Raw genomic sequence first — 17,951 nt, 5'->3', positions numbered from 1 at the left:
GGATGACTCGAAGTATTGCCAACTCTTAACAATCATATGAAAGAATGTTCCAAATAACTAATACTAAGAGAAATTCATGAATATAATGAGGTTTCACTTCGCATCACACCCTTCCAATGAGCAAAGATGACAAAATATTGGAATAGGAAATGTTAGAGGAGTTGTGGGAAGATTAGCATATCTGTGCAATCCTAGTGGAGCTGTGAATTAGTGCAACTATTTTGGAAAACAATTTGGAATTATGCAAAAAGGTGACAAAAATGCGTATATCATTTAACCCAGAGATTCTGCTACTAGGCATATAGTTTGACATATATCTTGAGGAGATCATTGATGAGAAGAAAATTCCCACGTACACTAAAATGTTTATAGCAGCACTTTTTTGTGGTAGCAAAGAACTGGAAAAAATGTAGATACTCTTTGATTGGGAAATGGCTAAACAAACTGTGGTCCATGAGATGTAATAGAATATTACTGTGCCATAAACAATGATGAATATGGTGAATACAGAGAAGCATGGAAAGACTTATATGATCTGATACAAAGTGAAATAGGCAGAGCCCCCCAAAAATACACACAATGACTACAGCAATTTTTTTACAAAATATTTTCTTTTTATTTCCAGTTCCAAGTTTTCTCCCTCCCCTCTACTTCCTCCCACACTCATTGAGAAAGCAAGAAATATGATACCCATTATGATATGAAGTTATGCAAAACATATTTCTGAATTAACCATGTCCCCCCTAAAAAATCAAGGAAAATTTTAAAAGGGGGGAAATGCTTCAATCTGTACTCTGAGACTATCAGTTGTCTTATCTGGAGGTGGATATCATTTTACATTATGAATCTTCTGGAATTGTCATGGATCATTGTATTGATCAGAGTTACTAAATCTTTCACAGTTTTTCTTCATAATATTATTGTTACTGTATAGATTGTTCTCGATTCACTTTCCGAAACCATCCTCTTTATAATCTCTTACAGTACAATAGTATTCTATCACATTCATATGCCATAATGCATTCAGCCATCCTCCAATTGATAGGCATCACCTCAGCTTCCAACCCTTTGTCACCACAAAAAGAGCTGCTCTAAATATTCTTGTACATATGGGCCTTTTTCCTTTATCTTTGATCTCCTTGGGATATAGAACTAGTAGCAGTATTTCTGGGTCAAAGGATATGTACAGTTTAATAGCCCTTTGGGCATAGTTCCAAGTTGTTCTCCAGAATAGTTAGACTAGTTCACAATTCCACCAATAGTTCAACAGTGAACCTATTTTCCCACATCCTCTGCAGCATTTGTCATTTTCCTTTTCTGTCATCTTACCCTATTTGATAGATATGAGGTAGTACTTCAGAGTTATTTTAATTTGCGTTTCTCTAATTATTAGTTATTTAGAGCATTTTTTAAATGTGACTAGTATAGCTTTTATTTCTTCCTATGAAAAGTGCCTATTCTTATCCTTTGACCATTTAATCCTGACCTGCATAGCTTGGTAGTAGGTAGGGGCCAAAATTAAAATAGGCTAAACTTCTTTGGGCCACAGACAGGTTTTTAGCTGCTAACTTTCCAAGTAATAATTGATGAGTAAACTATTTTGCAAATAACCCATATTAAAAAGGGGGAAATTTCAATTAACATCAATTAATTACACTTATTACTTGAGATTTTTATTTATCACGAAATTATATTAATGTTTAAAAAATTACTTTGCTAAGCGGTCTAAGTTTTAATACATTTTTCAGGTTTTCCTACTGTTTACATTTGGTTAATGGGACATATTACGCTTGTCAGCAATCAGTTTATCCAGAATCATGTTTGAAATAGATTTCTTTAGAAATCTGAAAGCTAACCTTAGTAGCTGCTTCATTTTCTGAGTTCACTTTCTTGAAAAACCCTTGTTCCCCACTGGGGATTTTTCAACAATTCAGATCATTTAATTTGTTTTTATCAGTTTCCAATTTGCTTAAGTCAGGATGTTTTGATTCCAAATGGTGACGAAGACTGTATTCTTTCAGAACGGCTACTTCTCAGCAAGCAAGGCACAATATTTTGTCTCCTGTGTAAGTAAACAAGTATTTATCCACTCCAGATTAAACATTCTATGCTCTGATTCGATCTTCATTTTCTTTTTATCACCCATTTTACAAAGTCACCCCAAAAATTTTAATGTCAAAACCAAAAAATTTCCACAGCAGCTGCTCACATACAAAGAAATACTGAACTGAGTGTCTGACCTTGGAGAGAGTGCCAGACACTCATGTATCTTGGAGGGTGGCCACACAACAAAGGAGGGGAAGAAGCCCCTCATGTTGTTGTCTCTCATTAGGTAGCGGGCATCAGCTCTGTTGTCATGTGGCTACACTCACTTTGTCCCTGTTCAACACCAATAACCATTGAAAACACAGTGAAAAGATAAAACTCTCGCTCCTTTCAGACAGATTGATGATGGTTGGTTGCCATGGGCCACATGACAAACAGGAGCAAGTACTCGGTGGCGATCCACTTGCCAGGTTACATGATGGGCACAATAGTGACTAGTAGAAGGTGGGTTAAGCAGGGCATGGACAAAGCACTTGCTATATTTTTACTTTCTTTTACATCCTCTACATTTTTCACAGGCTGCCTGAAATCTTTTGGAGGGCTGCAAGCAGCCCACAGGTCATATATTGTGCAGGTCTGATTTAATCAGTTGAGGAATGGCTCCTATTTTTATAAATTTGGCTCAGTTCTCTATATGTTTGAGAAATGTAACCTTTACCAGAGCAACTTGCTACAATCCTGCCCTCACCCCCCAATTTCCTGCTTTTCTTCTAATTTTGCATGCATTGGTCATATTTGTGTAAAAACTTTCAATTCAATTTCAATTCAATTTCATGTAATCAACATTATCCATTTTATTTCCCATGAACCTCTCTATCTCTTCTTTGGTCATGAGTTCTTCCCCATTCCACAGATCTGACAAGTAATTTCTTTCATGTTCTTTTTTTGTTTTTTTTTTTGCTAGGCAATGGGGTTAAGTGACTTGTGCAGGATCACACAGCTAAGAAGTGTCAAGCGTCTAAGGCCACGCTTGAACTCAGGTCCTCCTGACTCCAGGGTCAGTGCTCTGTCCACTGTGCCATCTAGCTGCCCCTTTCATGTTCTTTTAGTTTGTTTATGATACCACCTTTTATGGTTCAATTATGTACTCATTTGGAGTTTATCTTGGTATATGGTGTGAGATGCTAATCTATGTCCAGTTTCTGCCAGGCTACTTTCCAGTTTTCCCAGAAATTTTTGTCAAATAGTGAGTTCTTGTTCTAACAGTTTGGATCTTTGGGTTTATCAAACACCAGATTTTTGTGCTCATTTACTTCTGTATAGAGTGTACCTAATTTATTCCCCTCATTAACTCCTGTATTTCTTTTCCAGTACCAAATTGTTTTGATGATTACCATTTTGTAATATAGTTTGAGATCTGGTCCTTCTAGGCCCCTTTCCTTCTTGTTTTGTTTCATTGATTCCCTTGATAGTCTTGACCTTTTGTTCCTCCAGATGAATTTTGTTATTATTTTTTCTAGTTCTATAGAGTAATTCTTTGGTAGAGACTGCAGCAACATTAGAACATTGTTAGAACTTCATCCACAAAACAATCAAAAGTAAATGTTTCAAAATTACAAAGAATATGCATATTCCCAAAAAAGGAGATATGAGAAGACCCTACCCCAACTCCTTTGAAGAAGTAGGAAGTCCATGTATGTAGAAAATTGCATGTATTTTCTTTTTTTTAAATAATATTTTGTTTCCCATGTAAAGACAATTTTAAACATTCATTTAAAAAATTGAGTTTCAAATTTTCTCTCTCTCTCATCTCCCCCTTCCCTGAGACAATAAGGAATTTGATATAGATTATATATGTTCAATCAAGATTGCATGTATTTTCGTGATTTTTTTTTGATTCATTGACATGTTTTGTTGATTTCTCCCCTCTTCTTCCTCTTTTTCTTTAAAAAACATTCTTTGTTTTATGGGCTGACTCTCTGGGAGTGGGGAGGAGGAGGGATACAAGGAAAAATTTAGGCAATTTGGAAACAAGATACTGATACAAATGTAGATCTAGAATATAGGAAATGAGTACAAGATAATTTGGGGGAGGGAGGGCCCTAGGAGCTGAGGAGTAGAGGAAAGACTTAACATGGAAAGTGGTCCTTGAGCTGAGTTTTGAAGGAAACTAAGGAGTCTGCATAGAAATTAGATTCTAGGCGTGGGAGATAGCCTATGCAAAGGCATGAAGATGGGAGTTGAGTGTCTGTGCAAGGAACAGCAAGGCCAGTTTGGCTGGATCAAAGAGTTTGAAGAGGGGAATACTATATATTAAGACTGGAAAGGTATTTTGGGGACAGATTATAAAACGTTTTTTTGAATGGTAACAAAGGCAGATGCAGATGACCTTTGCTAAAATCCAGTCCAATGCAATAAGCATCGACTATGTGCCAGGCACTGGTCTAAATGCTGGGGATACAATTAATAAAAAGAAAGACAGCCCCTGTCCTCAAGGAGTTTACAATCTAATGAGGGGAGACAATATACAAAAGGAGGCACGAGAGGGAGGAGTGAGCCAGGACAGCCATGCAAGGGGAAGGTGAGATGGGGTGATAGCGAGGGGCTGCATCCTTTTCTGTGGAGTCGAAATCAGCCAGAGCAGCAGATGCAAAGTGTAGTGATCTGAGTTCTGAGTTCAGTATCTACCCTCTATAAAGGAAGGCATTGGGAGGAGTTTTGTTCTCTGACCTCCAGTCCTACAACTAGAGGGGAGAGGAGGCTGAGGGGGTCGATGTCCACCAAGGCTTGAGATGGCAGCATGGTGGTGAGATTAGAAATGAGGAACTTATCCTGGGAAAGGCATGGAGTTGAAGCCAGTCAGGGCAGCAGATGCAAAACTGGAGAAAAGAACAAGATATCAACCAAGTAGGCATCTGCCAAATAGACAGCGCAGCGACTTTGGAAAGAACATTGGGCTGTATAGAATAGCAGAGAACTACATTGCCTGGACAACAAGATCATCAGTTCCTATGCCAAGCTCTCTCTCTCTCTCTTAGAACCTCTTCACCATAAAAAGACAGAATTCAGAAAGTAATGTCTTTAAAATCTCTTCCCAAGTGGCATGTAAACATTTGTCTCCAGTGCTATTTGTTTCTGCCACAAGACTACATGTTCATTGGAACTGGAGGAAAGGAAAGAGAAATCCCCTCCCTGCTTATTGCAATCTGTTAGAAGATCAAGTGAATGAACTTGGAAGACAGTAGATGGTGGGGTAAGGGAAAGTATGGGAGGGAGGGAGAAAGTGGAGAGAACCGAGCTGAGGGGCATGAGGGTGGTGGATAGTACCAAATTGAAGAAACCAGCAGTATGGCTAGGGAGCTATAGAGAACATGGGGTAATAGCTTAATGTGACCTGGTATGGTGTGATGATTCCAGAGCTGTAGGGAAATGGGTTTTAACATCTATTCACTAGCCCTTATGCATTAGTGTGCCTCAGCCTTCCTCTCTGAAACAAGACAGAAAGAAACTGAAGATGTATGTGGCATTGACCTTACCACTGACGAAGTTTGGGGGTGCTGGGACCCTGAAAACTCCAAGGCAGAGTTGCCTGAATGAATTCACACACTCAAGCCTTCATTTAGGTACTTGGCAAAAAGTTTATTGTAACTCTTTAGCAAAAGCAGGCAATGGTCCTTAGGGAACTTTTGAGAGAATGAGAATGGTGCTGGAGCTTATATAGACAAGGGGCATGGAAAAGGAATGCCAGGGATGCTAATTAGGTAATGTAGGGGTCCAGGTATCTTTGGGAGCTATGGATGGGAGAGTGTAGGGAGTATACCAGCCATTGAGGGAGTTGTCAGAGGCATGGACTTTAGGGATCTGACAGAAGGGAGAGTCCTTGGGTCAGCCAGGGACAAAAATCCTTGGGCCAGGAACCCCTCTGTCTGTTCTGATAAGATAATGTGTTCTGCAATAAGAGAAAATTTTCTCACAGGACAGAGGCCTCCTGAGAAATTGGGAGGCTTCCAGAGACATGATCTGAGGGCTGGGGCCTGAGCACTCCATCACCACCACAGGTTTTGGGTGCACTGCTACAGGAGGATTAAAGGGGAATTTGATCACTACTCCCCCTGGAGGTGTGTCAAATGGCAACCATTTTCAAGTCAATTAAATTAAATTCAACATTTACTAGATTAATTACAGAAAATATTTACTATCTGATTCACTTCCCTGGGACTTACTTTCCCATTTAATCTTGATTAAAAACCTTTTAGCTCTTGGATTCTTCTGCTTTTATATGGTCTGGGCTTTTAAAAAAATAGCATGTAGGAGCTTAGCCTGTGGTTTGGATGGTAGATAATGTAAAACAGCACATGAAAGCTGAGAAGTAGCAAGGGGCCCCAAAGTGATGTGTGAACCTATAGGGCACAGGGGTACATTATTATCCTTATTTTACAAATAAGAAATACATTTGAGGGATTTCAATGGAAGTTTGTGATTTGAATGATTTGTCCAAGGTCACATATCTATTAAATGTCATAGTCAGGATTTGAACTCAAGCCTTTCCATTTCCAGGACTAGCCTTCTTTCTGCTATACCACGCTGGCTCTTTGCTTTATGCAAATTGAGGCTTAAGTATGGGTAGGTCATTTAGGTAGAAATGTTCAAGAGGCTGAATCAGAAAGTAAAGTAAATCAGAAGATCACAGGATCTTAGATTTAGAGATCTCTGGATCTCCGGAAGGGACTTTAGCGGTCATTTGACATAGTTAAAGACTATTGCGTTTAAAACAAATAGTTTGAAATGAAATGGTTTAAGACTAATGAAGTCAAGCCCTTCATTTAAAATGTTTATTGGTGTATTTTATTTTTATACAGACAGTCCTCGCTTTATGTAAGTACACAGGTCTGTCGACCTCTACATAATGCTTTTTTCTTTTACATATTGAGAATTTGCGGGAAGGGAAGGGGGAAGGAGGGATACAGAAAAGGGGGCTGGCCGATGCTGTCGGAGGGGCCAGCACACTGTTCAAGGACGCTTTGGGTCCCAGGACAAAGAAACTAGTGCTGGAGGAGGGAGGGGGGCGGGGCAGCCACCTAGGGGCTTGGTCCACGCTGAGAGTTAGAAGGGAGGGCACAGACACCGGGGTGCGGCCAGGCACAGACACCTGGGGGCCGGCCACAGGCAGGTGAGGACCGGCCACAGGCGGGGTAGAGGACAGACACGTGATACCCATCCGCAGACCAACGGAAGATAGACACACCGGGCAGTACCAGGGCAGCGCAGGAGGTCTCAAACCAAACCTCCAATCCGGCGGTGGAGGTCTCCCCGCAAGTCCGTTCTTCTGCTTTCATTTGGAGGTTTTTGGGTTTTTTTTTGGTAGGTGGGGTTGAAGACCGCTGAGCGCCAAGTCAAGGGGCAGAGTGGAGAGAGAGAGGACAGTACTGTACGATAAAGTGAACAGATTTTTTTTTTTGGGGGGGATGATGATTTCTTTCAGAATTCTTTAGCTAAAGTCGAATTTGCTTAAAGTGATAATTGTTTGTATTACCTTCATTTCAAAATATATCTCTTCCCCTCCTCCTGTACCTAGTAAGCAATTTTTCATGACAAAGAATAAAAAAAGCAAAAAAAGTAGTTCAGCAAAAGTAATCAGCAGAATCTGACAGTATATGAAGTGTTTCTTGCCAATAGTCTCTTATCTCTAATCCCTTCATTTTACAGATGAGAAAAATGAGGTCCAGACAGGTAAAATGATTTACCCAAGGTCACAGGTGGCACAGTTAGGATTCAAACCCAGTTCCTCTGATTCCAGAGCAAGGGCAGTTTCCATTGAACTGTGGTCTGGGATTAGATTCTGCATGACGGGTTCAAAATGGAGATACTGTTTTGTGGAGACACCATAGATGTGAAGTTAGTATAAGGCAGGAGCTCCTCAGTGTTACAGTTAAAAGCCATAGGAATGGATTAGATCATCATTAAAAGCGAGAGGAGATAGGAGCCAAGGAGAGAAAGTTAAATATTGTCAGTTACTCCAGAGAGGTCAGGTAGCTTGAGAACTGAGAAGAACCCAGTGGATTTGGCAAGAAGAAATTGGAGGCTTTGGCAAGAGTAGTTTTGGGGGAAAATAAAGATGACCCCACACTACAGGGAGCAAAAGGAGTTGATTGTAAAACAAAGATCATTTTTATAATAGAAAAGCATATATTAAGCCCTTGAGTGTAAAGGAATCAGTCCAGTTTTTCATAACCCTTTCTATAGATGGGGGTTAATGGATATGATGAAGCCGTGAGACCAGGCCCACAAATGCAATTAATTAAGTGAATGATTTGGGGTTTCTTATACAACCTACTTTGCAAGATTTGGATTAGGCTCAAAAGAAGCTGTATGTTGTAGTAGAAAGAGCCAGGTGACCTGGGTTTGAAGCCTTGCTCTGGCACTTACTAGCAATGTGACCCTAGGCTAGTCAATTCCATTTCTGAGCCACAGTCTTCCCATCTATAAAGTGGGTATAGTACTTGTGTAAAGGAGCCTCCATTGATTATTCCACCCACTTAAAAGTAATTCCACCTAATAAAAGTAATAAAGAACCTAATAAAAGTAAACAATGGAGCCCTGTATTGAATTATCTGTATCGCAGAGGTTTTTGTGAAGTAAACATTTTTTAACTCTTAAAGTGCCATATAAAGGTGAATTATTATGGATGTAGATAAAGAAATTTGGAAACAGCTTTGTAAACATACATGAATATATATGTTTATGCATATACCGATGCATGCACACATGTGTATATGTCATATTACATACATTCATATATGTACACATGTGCATACATGCACAATATACTATATGTATACTATATACGTGCATATGTATACACGTATGTGCATGCTATATTATGCATATGTGTATATGCACATGTGTCTGTTATGTATGTATATCTGTATACTATATGTATGTATAGACACATGCACATATATACTATATATGCCTTGCATATGCACACACATGCACATATGTATACTATATGTATGTGTGTACATCTATGTATCTGTATGTTTCCCTAGGCAACTCATTAATACTATAAGTTGCAGAGAAGGTGCTAACCTGCATTTTTCTCCTTTGGAAGTTCTCTACATCAATGAAGTTATAGCCTTAACACATCTCTATTCTATAGAGCTTTTAATACTATGTTGTTGTTGTTCAGTCATTTCAGGTGACCCCATTTGGGGTCTTCTTGGCAGAGATACTGGAGTGGTTTGCTATTTCCTTCTCCAGATGTCCCTCATCTTACCAATGATGTAAGTTTTCCTTATATTGAACTAACCCTGAGTTTTACAAATGAGGAACTGAAGCAAATGGGGTTAACTGGCTTGCCCAGGGGCACACAGTTAGTAAGTATGTCTGAGACCAGATTTGAACTCATGAAGATGAATTTTCCTGATTCCAAGAGGAATACTCTATCCACTGAGCAACCTGGCTGCCCATGGATTGTTGTTGTTCAGTCATTTCAGTTGCATCCAACTCTTTGTGTCCCTAGAGGTTTTCTTGGCAAAGATACTGGAATGGTTTGTCATTTCCCTCTCTAGCTCATTTTACAGATGGGGAAACTGAGGAAAACAGGGTTAAATGACTTGCTTAGGGTCACAGAGCTGTCTGAAGTCAGATTTGATGCTATAGATAGCATTGAGCTGGGTGGGCTCTTAAAAATCAAATAGTTCAGCTACCTCATTTTATGGATGAGAAAATGGAAGCTCAGGGGAGGGAAGAACCTTGCCAAGGTCAGGTAGCTCACTTCACCACTTTGCATTTTTCTTTCTTACTGAGGGCTTAGAGCTCTGCATGCCATAGCTGTTATTGTGTTGATGTCACCTTTCTTTCTTTGGAAAGCCCTAACCCCTGGGAGACAGCTGTGACTCTCCTCTGTGACAAGAAAGGGACATCTGCTCCTCCAGCTGTCTTTCTCATTGGCATCTTAGAGTGGAATCCTTGGGGGAATGCAGCTGGAGAATGGCAGAGGGAGGAGTCTCAACTAGTTACTTACTGCTTTTCCTCAGTGGATGTCCTGGCCAGACGCTAGCTGTCATCACCTCTCCCCTCTCAGTAAAAGCAACCAAACCCACCTGTCACTGGGTTCCTCTATGGATTTCCTGGTCCAGTTCTGATACAGGCCACCAGGTGGTGCTCTCTAAGCTATCTCTCCTATGCCCTAACTCTCAGTGTTCTCATGTTGACCACTACTTCTCCAAAAGCCCCAACCCGTCCTGGAATTTATGTCTATTCTAGCATTATATGAAGACCTCTTTGGATCTCTACTTACCAAGACTTTAGGGACTTTCCCTCATACTTTGTAATATTTTGTTGGTTTTTAAATGCCCCCCTGCCCCCACTGTGGAATTATACTGTGAAACTTTTTTTAAAAATTACAACACTCTTTATAAATGGTAAACGAATTTCTTAGAATCGTGGGATCATAGATTTATAGCTGCAGTTAAGCTTTAAGCTTCATTTAGTGCAACCCACTTATTTTGTAGTTGAGGAAAGTGAGGCTAGAACTTTTGCATTTGTTGGGTTCTTGGGATGTTTAAGTGCTGTCACTCGCTATATTACTAAATCCTGTATACATATTGATATTGAGACTGATAAGAGAAGTATGGACAGTGTATCATTGAAATTCTGGCACCTAGTTGAGAAATGTCTGCACACATATGTATATGTATGTATGACCTAGAAATGCCAAATAATTAACGCAGTGAACTTAATTCCTTTATAGGGGGAGCCTCACTCATCTTCTGGGCTTCTTTGACCTTGTTTACTATATCTGTAACTGAACCTACTCGTTCTGTTATTGGATGAGTTTGGAATTCCAGTAGGATTATACTTGCAGTAGCAGATCTATTGGGGGAGGGAAGTTTCAGATGCCCTTTTGGAATAGGAATTCAGAGAAAATTTGTCTGGACCTCTAAAGGGAATGCCTATGGGAGTAGGATGCTAAGAGATAAATTTTAGTGAGTTTTATATTGAAAGGGACTCTTCAAGAACTTTTTCTAGACCCCAGTTGCATGGTCTTATGTGCTATAGGAATCCCGGTAGTTTTCACCCAGGATAATTGGTTTCTTACCACAAAGCAAAGAGAATACTTGCATTCAACTCCATTCTCTGTGTGGGGAGCCTCATGTTCTCTGGGATTCAGTGGAGATTCAGCTTCTCATAGATGAAAAGCTTGATTTTATTTTTCTTTGTAGTTACTCAGTGAATAAATCTATTCTGTGAGCATGGGCTTGGGGTTGGGGGCCCTAGTGGAAAAGGGAGGCACTGACACAAGTCAGTTTGGATTCTCCCCTGAGAGTGGAGGAGACTTTCAGAAAGCCCCAGGTCCTAAATCCCTTTGGGGACAGCTCCATATGCAAATAATCTGGGAAGCTCCATAGGGACCAGATTTCCTTCTAAGGCAGGAAGCTGGTTATCTTTGGTTTATTTCTTTTCCTTAATGCCTCTGGTTGGGGAAGGCCATTTTCAGCCCTAAATCAGGCACTAATTGAATTCTAAGTAAATAGCAATCTTTCGTAAACTTTGTGAGATGTTCTTTGCTAAGTCTGCATAACTTTGTATTTGTGGACAATTATGGTTTTCTCTTATACATGTGGGACTTTATAAGATTGTGTCATATTGACTATTTTGAGACTTTTTCCTGAGTCTCAAATATGAAAAAATATAAAAATACATTCCTATGTATCACTGGTGAAGCAAGTGAAAAGACATTGCTTGTGCCTTCCTGAGATCCCAGAGATCTGTTCTAAATGAGGGGCATGGACAATGTGTTCAAAACACCCTTATTGATTCACTGAGGATGAAAGATTTTTCAAATAGGGAAAGGGGAGAGTGTAATTGGGGTGTGACACCTTCACAGAGTTTTTGGATGCTACTTGCCATGTGGAAAAGTGTAGGGAGCCTACTTCTGGGAGAGTCATGGTGACAAATAAAGGAAGTGCCTTGGAGAGACATTCTGTGACTGGTTCTGATCTGGTTAGGAGGAGTCTTTTTCTTCCCTGTGTTTTGTTTATTACATTTACAAACATTTATAGATTACTCCCACTTTATGGGAAGTCTCTTGTAATAAAGTAAAAAAGTTAAGTAAAATTAATAATACAGTGACCTAGTCTGAAAATTCATGCAAAATTTTACATCTGTAGTAGCCCCCGATCTATTTTTTAATTAACAGAAATTCATTTTCTTTCTTTCCCACCCCTCTTCATTGAAAAAAGGAAAGAGAGAAAAAGCAAAAGTCTTTTACCAAATATGCATAGTTAAGCCAAACAAAGTCTCCCAATTGCAATACGTGGAAAAATGTACATATGTATGTATGTGTGTGTGTATATATATATATAATTCTATACTCTAAATCCATCACCTCTTTGTAATAAATAGCATATTTTATCATTCTTCTTCTGGAATCATGAATGGTCATTGTATTGATCATGGCTTACAGCTTTCAAAGTTACTGCTTTTACAGTGTTGAGTATTTATAATGAGGAGAATTCTTTTTGATTGGCTGTGTAGCCAGAACTTGGTGCCTTTAAAAGGCACTATAGACCAGAACTTAGGTCATACATTAGCTACTCTCTTTTCATTTCAATTTTATGATAGAACTAGTAAAATAAATTATTAATAAAATCTCATTTTTAGTTTTGGATCACAAATAGCAAATATATTATTAAAACATATTATAAAGATTATACTTTGTGACCAGGTTGGAGTTATGCCAGGAATGCAAGGTTAGTTCAATATGAGGAAAATTTATCCCACAGTATCCTATTTCCTTACTTTTGTTCATACTGTTCCCCATACCTAAAATATTTGCTATTGTTCACTCATGTCCTTCTTGGCAAAGATACTGGAGTAGTTTGCCATTTCCTTTTCCAACTCGTTTTACAGATGAGGAAACTGAGGTAAACAGGGTTAAATGACTTGCCCAAGGTCATACAGCTAGTAAAGTATTGAAGGCCAGATTTGAACTCAGGTCTGACTCCAGGCCCATCACTCTATCCACTGTGCCACTTAGCTGCCCCCTAAAATGTACTTTTCTCCATTTCTTTTTTTTTTATAATTGGAAAATTTTATTTATTATGCATATATGCATATGCATACACACACACACACACACACACACACACACACACGCACACATATACCTAAACATCCTTAAACCAGAAAAATAACAATCCAGTAATCTGGATTATCCCCAGTTTGATTTCTTTTTTTCTTTTTGATTTATGGAATAAAACAAACATTTTTGTAACAAAATATAATAAAAAAGATGATTATACATGAAACTACAACTCTATTATGTACAACTTGCTATTCTTCTAAAATATATAATAAAGTTATTATGTAAATTTCTTTTTTTTCCCTTTTTTCCTTCACTCCCTCTTCCCTCCCCCCCATGGCTACCGTTAGATACAAATAGATATATATGTGTAAAATTATTCTATACATACTTCTATTTATCATTTCTTTCTCTGGATACAGATAGCATCTCTCTTCATATGTCCTTTATTTTTAATTTCTGTATTTATAATAGTCAGAATGACTTAATCACTCAAAGTTGTTCTTAAAATAATATTGCTATTACTGTATACAATGTTCTCTTGGTTCTGCTCGCTTCACTCTTCACCATTTCATGCAAGTCCTTCCATGCATTTCTGAGATCTCCAATTTCCACCTGCTAAAACTCTGTCCATCCTTTCAGATATAGCTCAAATGCTACCTTTCCTGATCTTCCAGTCAATGACAGTGTTTCATGCTCCCCTTTCCCTCCATCTTACGTAGCACTTGGTTTACAGCCCTCATGTATTTGAGTGTCATTTAAATTATTTGTTGGTTAATGTGTCAAAATCTTTTAGATTATAATCTTCGTGAAGGCAGAGACTGTGTCTTATACACATTTGTACCTTCCCTATCTCTTAGCACAGCAAAGAAGCAGAGGGAGGGAGGGAGGGAAGGAATGAACTATGCTGAGTACTTTACAAATAATCTCACTTGAGCACTCACTAAGTACTGGTTAAGCGAAAATAAATATTTAATTGGTGGAATGTGTGTGGGAGATATTTTTGAGCAGGGTTATTGTGGGCAGTAAGGAAATCCTTTCCACTCAGGTCTTGCTAGTATCAGAATTTCTTGTAGCCTCTATGGTGTCTTCATTAACCCAGGAAAATCTATTGTCTTTTGCTACTAAGAACATCCTCTGACTTTACATTTACGGTCAGCTTGCAATATAAAAATTTATAGTATGTTTGGTGTGGAAGGGCCCTTAGCAATCATCAAATCTTACCCACTCATTTTATACATGAGGAAACTGAGTCTCAGAGAAAGGGGAGTGACTTAGGGAAGGTCACAAAAAGCTAGCAAGTAGAAGAACAAAGACTTGAACCTCATCTGACTCAGGATGGATCATAGGATTCTACAACTGAAATTGGTGATGTAATCAAACCTCTTATTTTACAGATGAGGAAACTGAGGTCTAGAGAGGTTGGGAGCTTGCCTGTGGTCACATAGCTAGTAAGGTTGGAGGCAGGATTTTGAATGGGATGTCCCAGTGAAGACTCCTCAATGTAATTAAGGTTTGGGATAAGGCTGAGTGGAATAAGGGGTCCTGTGAAGACTACTTAGAAGAATAAATAGAAATTGTATTAGATTCAAGTCAGGCATAGCAGCCTGATAGGCCTAAGTTTCGATTTACTAGAAATCACCTGATTTACGGGAATTTAACCCTAAGTACTGCCCTGCCCCATGCCATTGTTCAATAGTTAAAGTATGCCAAGCCTGAAACTCCTGAAGAAACTTCCTCCCCCCCCCCCCGTTCTTTCCCCTATGCTCCCTCCCCCCAATCTTCTTGTACCTGTTGCTATATTTCGGTCATGGTGACCTGGCTATACAGTACAGTGTCTAGCCTGACTGCACATCTTTAATTGTTTCTTTGGTATTACCTCAGCAAACTAAGGGGCTAAAATAGAGACATGTATATTGTTCTCTTTGTTTTATTTTCGATTTCCATAGATTGTGAGCCAATTGGCCAGTTGGTGGGAGAGGGGATTTACCCGTTAGGGCTATTTAATCTAGTTCTTAGCCCCTGTACTCTGTCTCGCCTCATCAGAGCATCCTGGTGGAGGGACACCCTATTCTCGAGAATAGCAAATAAATTAACTTTCTGTTTCTCCTTGGATACCTCTGTGTTTTTTTTAATTTAAGTGGCATCCCATACAATTTGAACTCATGTTTCCTAACTCTAGGTCCAAGTCTACTCTGCCATGGTGCAAAAGTAGATTGCCAAATCTAGACATTCTCTCCCCTTCCCCGTCCATGTCAATATTCCCACTCTCTCAACTTCCCTAGAAACATACTCGGAATCAGCTTGGGTCTTTCTAACTAATTTACTACTGGCTACAGGGAAGGTGTGTACAGGGTGGGGAAAAGATTCAAAGCCTCTAAAGAAAACTAAATAGTTTCCTTCTCATTACAATGAGACTAGATTTCTGTTCTCTACCTCAAGGAAGACTCTGTTCAAACTTTCACTTACACGGGAAAAATCAGGACTCCGGAAATGGGAAAACCTTTTGCCTGGACACTGTTACTTTCCTCCCTGTCTGAATTCTGGAGTTTTCTGGTCTTACCAACCTGACTTTTCTTGCCAAGGAAGGCTTAAGCAGCCAGGAATCTTATATCACCAGGATTAAGGGAAAGAGATATTAATGATAGTAGTTAACATTTACAAAGGGCTTACTATGTGCCAGGCACTGTACTAAATGCCTTACAATGCATTATTCAATCCTTGCAACAACCCTGGGAGGTAGGTGCTATTATTATCCCCATTTTACAGATGAGGAGACTAAGGCAAAGAGAGGTTAGTGACTTGCCCAGGGTCACACAGCTAGAAAGTGTCTGAGGGAGGCTTTGAACTCAGATTTTCTCAACTCCAGGCCATTGCTTTATTCACTGTACCACCTATCTGCCCCAGAGGGAAGTTTGTTAGTCGGAGGATGGGAATATAGACTAGAGCTTCCATACTTGACAGTTCTGGGATGGCAGAGGGCCATTTCGGAAGGGAAGAAGGAAGGTTATTCCAGAGGTTTTATTCCTAGTGAGTTCTTGACAGTAACAGGTTTGCTTAACAGTAGTCTAGAGATGACATTCAGTAAGGATAGAGCACTGGTTCTGGTGGACATAGCTCCCCTGGCCACCATGTTTACCATAGTGGTATGCCTGGTAGGAAGAATGTATTGTCTCATATAATAGAGGAAAGACTGTCAGGTTTAAGGGATATTGACTTCTTGAGCACTGGGCTTTTTTTTTTTAATGTCTTACATGACTAGTAAGCGACTTCAGTGGTTCAAGTTTTGGTCCTCTAGACCAGGGCTTCTTAAGTGCGCACTTTGTGTTCAGAACCAAGGCTGCAGTGAAATTGCCAGTGATGCAACACCCATAAGCATTGTCAGAAACACCTTGGATTCATTATGCATTTGATTTTGGATTAATTTTTAGTCATTGTGCATTCAGAAACCTTTTACTATTTTTCTTTTCTTTTCTTTTTTTTTTAAGCAATTGGGGTTAAGTGACTTGCCTAAGGTTACACAACTAGTAAAGGTCAAGTATTTGGTGTGAGACCGGATTTGAACTCAGGTCCTCCTGACTTTGGGCGGGTGTTCTATCCACTGCACCACCTGGCTGCCCCTTAAAAACTTTTTACTATTGCCAAATTTTTTGCAACCCCCTGTGTGACCCACAGTTTAAGAAGTGCTGCTTTAGATTGATTAGTTCTCAATTATCTTTTCAGGGGAAAAACTAGCCTAGCCTGTGGGGCACATACTTTCTAGTCTTAGTAGATGCTCCTACCACATTCCACCCCTTGATGACAATGTTCTGTATAGGCCTTTTAGAAGATCTTCCTCCGCTTGAATGGCCGTAGGGCCATTATTTGACTGCTCTGACCTTGGGGATCCAAGACGAGTGGCACACACAGCCCTGGAGGAAGAGTTTAGTGCAGGTAAAAGAGAAAAACAACAACAAACAAACCAGGACAGCAGAAAAGACAACAAGTAATGTATGGCTCCCTGAAGGAATACTATGCTGAGGTGACATAACGAAGACCCAAGCCTTCATTCACTCCTTGCAGAAAAACCACCAAAAACAAACAAACAAACAAAAAAACCTTCTTAAAAACCCCCTCTGAGTGAAAGAAGAATGATCAACATACTGAGAGAGACATCAGCTGCTTGGCTTGAGACCTCTGGTACCAAGAGAGGAGACCTTTACCCTGCTCTGCCCACTTGCCCCGTGCGAATGACCCCTCCGTGTTTGTCTTCTGTCTGCCCACTCCTGGGTATCTTGTGTCTGTCCCCAGACTCTGCCACCGTCATCCATCCTCTGCTGTCTAGCTCTGTGTCCATGTGCAGCCTCCATGGGTCTGTTTCCCTGACTATTCTTCCTCTCAGTTCTGGCCAGGCCCCTGTGTGATTGAACCTGTTCCTTCTCTTGCTCTCACTTCTCTGTCCCCACCACCATGTCCTTGAACTATCTGCCGGCCCCCTTCAGTCCTCTTCCTCCATGGGTGTGCCTTTCCTGCTTCCCTCTCTCCCTGCCTTCCCCACATCTGGGGCAAATTTACATTGTAAAAATTGCTTTACATTAAGGTCTACTGAAGGATCCACTTTCATAAATCGAGAACGGTCTTTTTTTTTTTTTCTTGTCCCCCATCCCACCTTAGATTGTAAACTCTTTGAGGGCAGAGACAATCTTTTGCCTCTCTACCGGAATTCCTTAGCACAATACCTGGCATGCTTAATAAGTGTTTATTCACTTACTAACTGAATGGGGTAACCCCATTCACCTTCTCAGTAGCCTTCCAATGAAAGTGTCCCTCCACTATG

Source organism: Phascolarctos cinereus, unplaced genomic scaffold (genome assembly GCF_003287225.1).
Source record: "Phascolarctos cinereus isolate Bilbo 61053 unplaced genomic scaffold, phaCin_HiC Scaffold_5;HRSCAF=322, whole genome shotgun sequence".
Taxonomy (NCBI): domain Eukaryota; kingdom Metazoa; phylum Chordata; class Mammalia; order Diprotodontia; family Phascolarctidae; genus Phascolarctos; species Phascolarctos cinereus.
The sequence above is the reverse complement of the archived record's forward strand: the minus strand, read 5'-3'. Positions refer to the sequence as shown.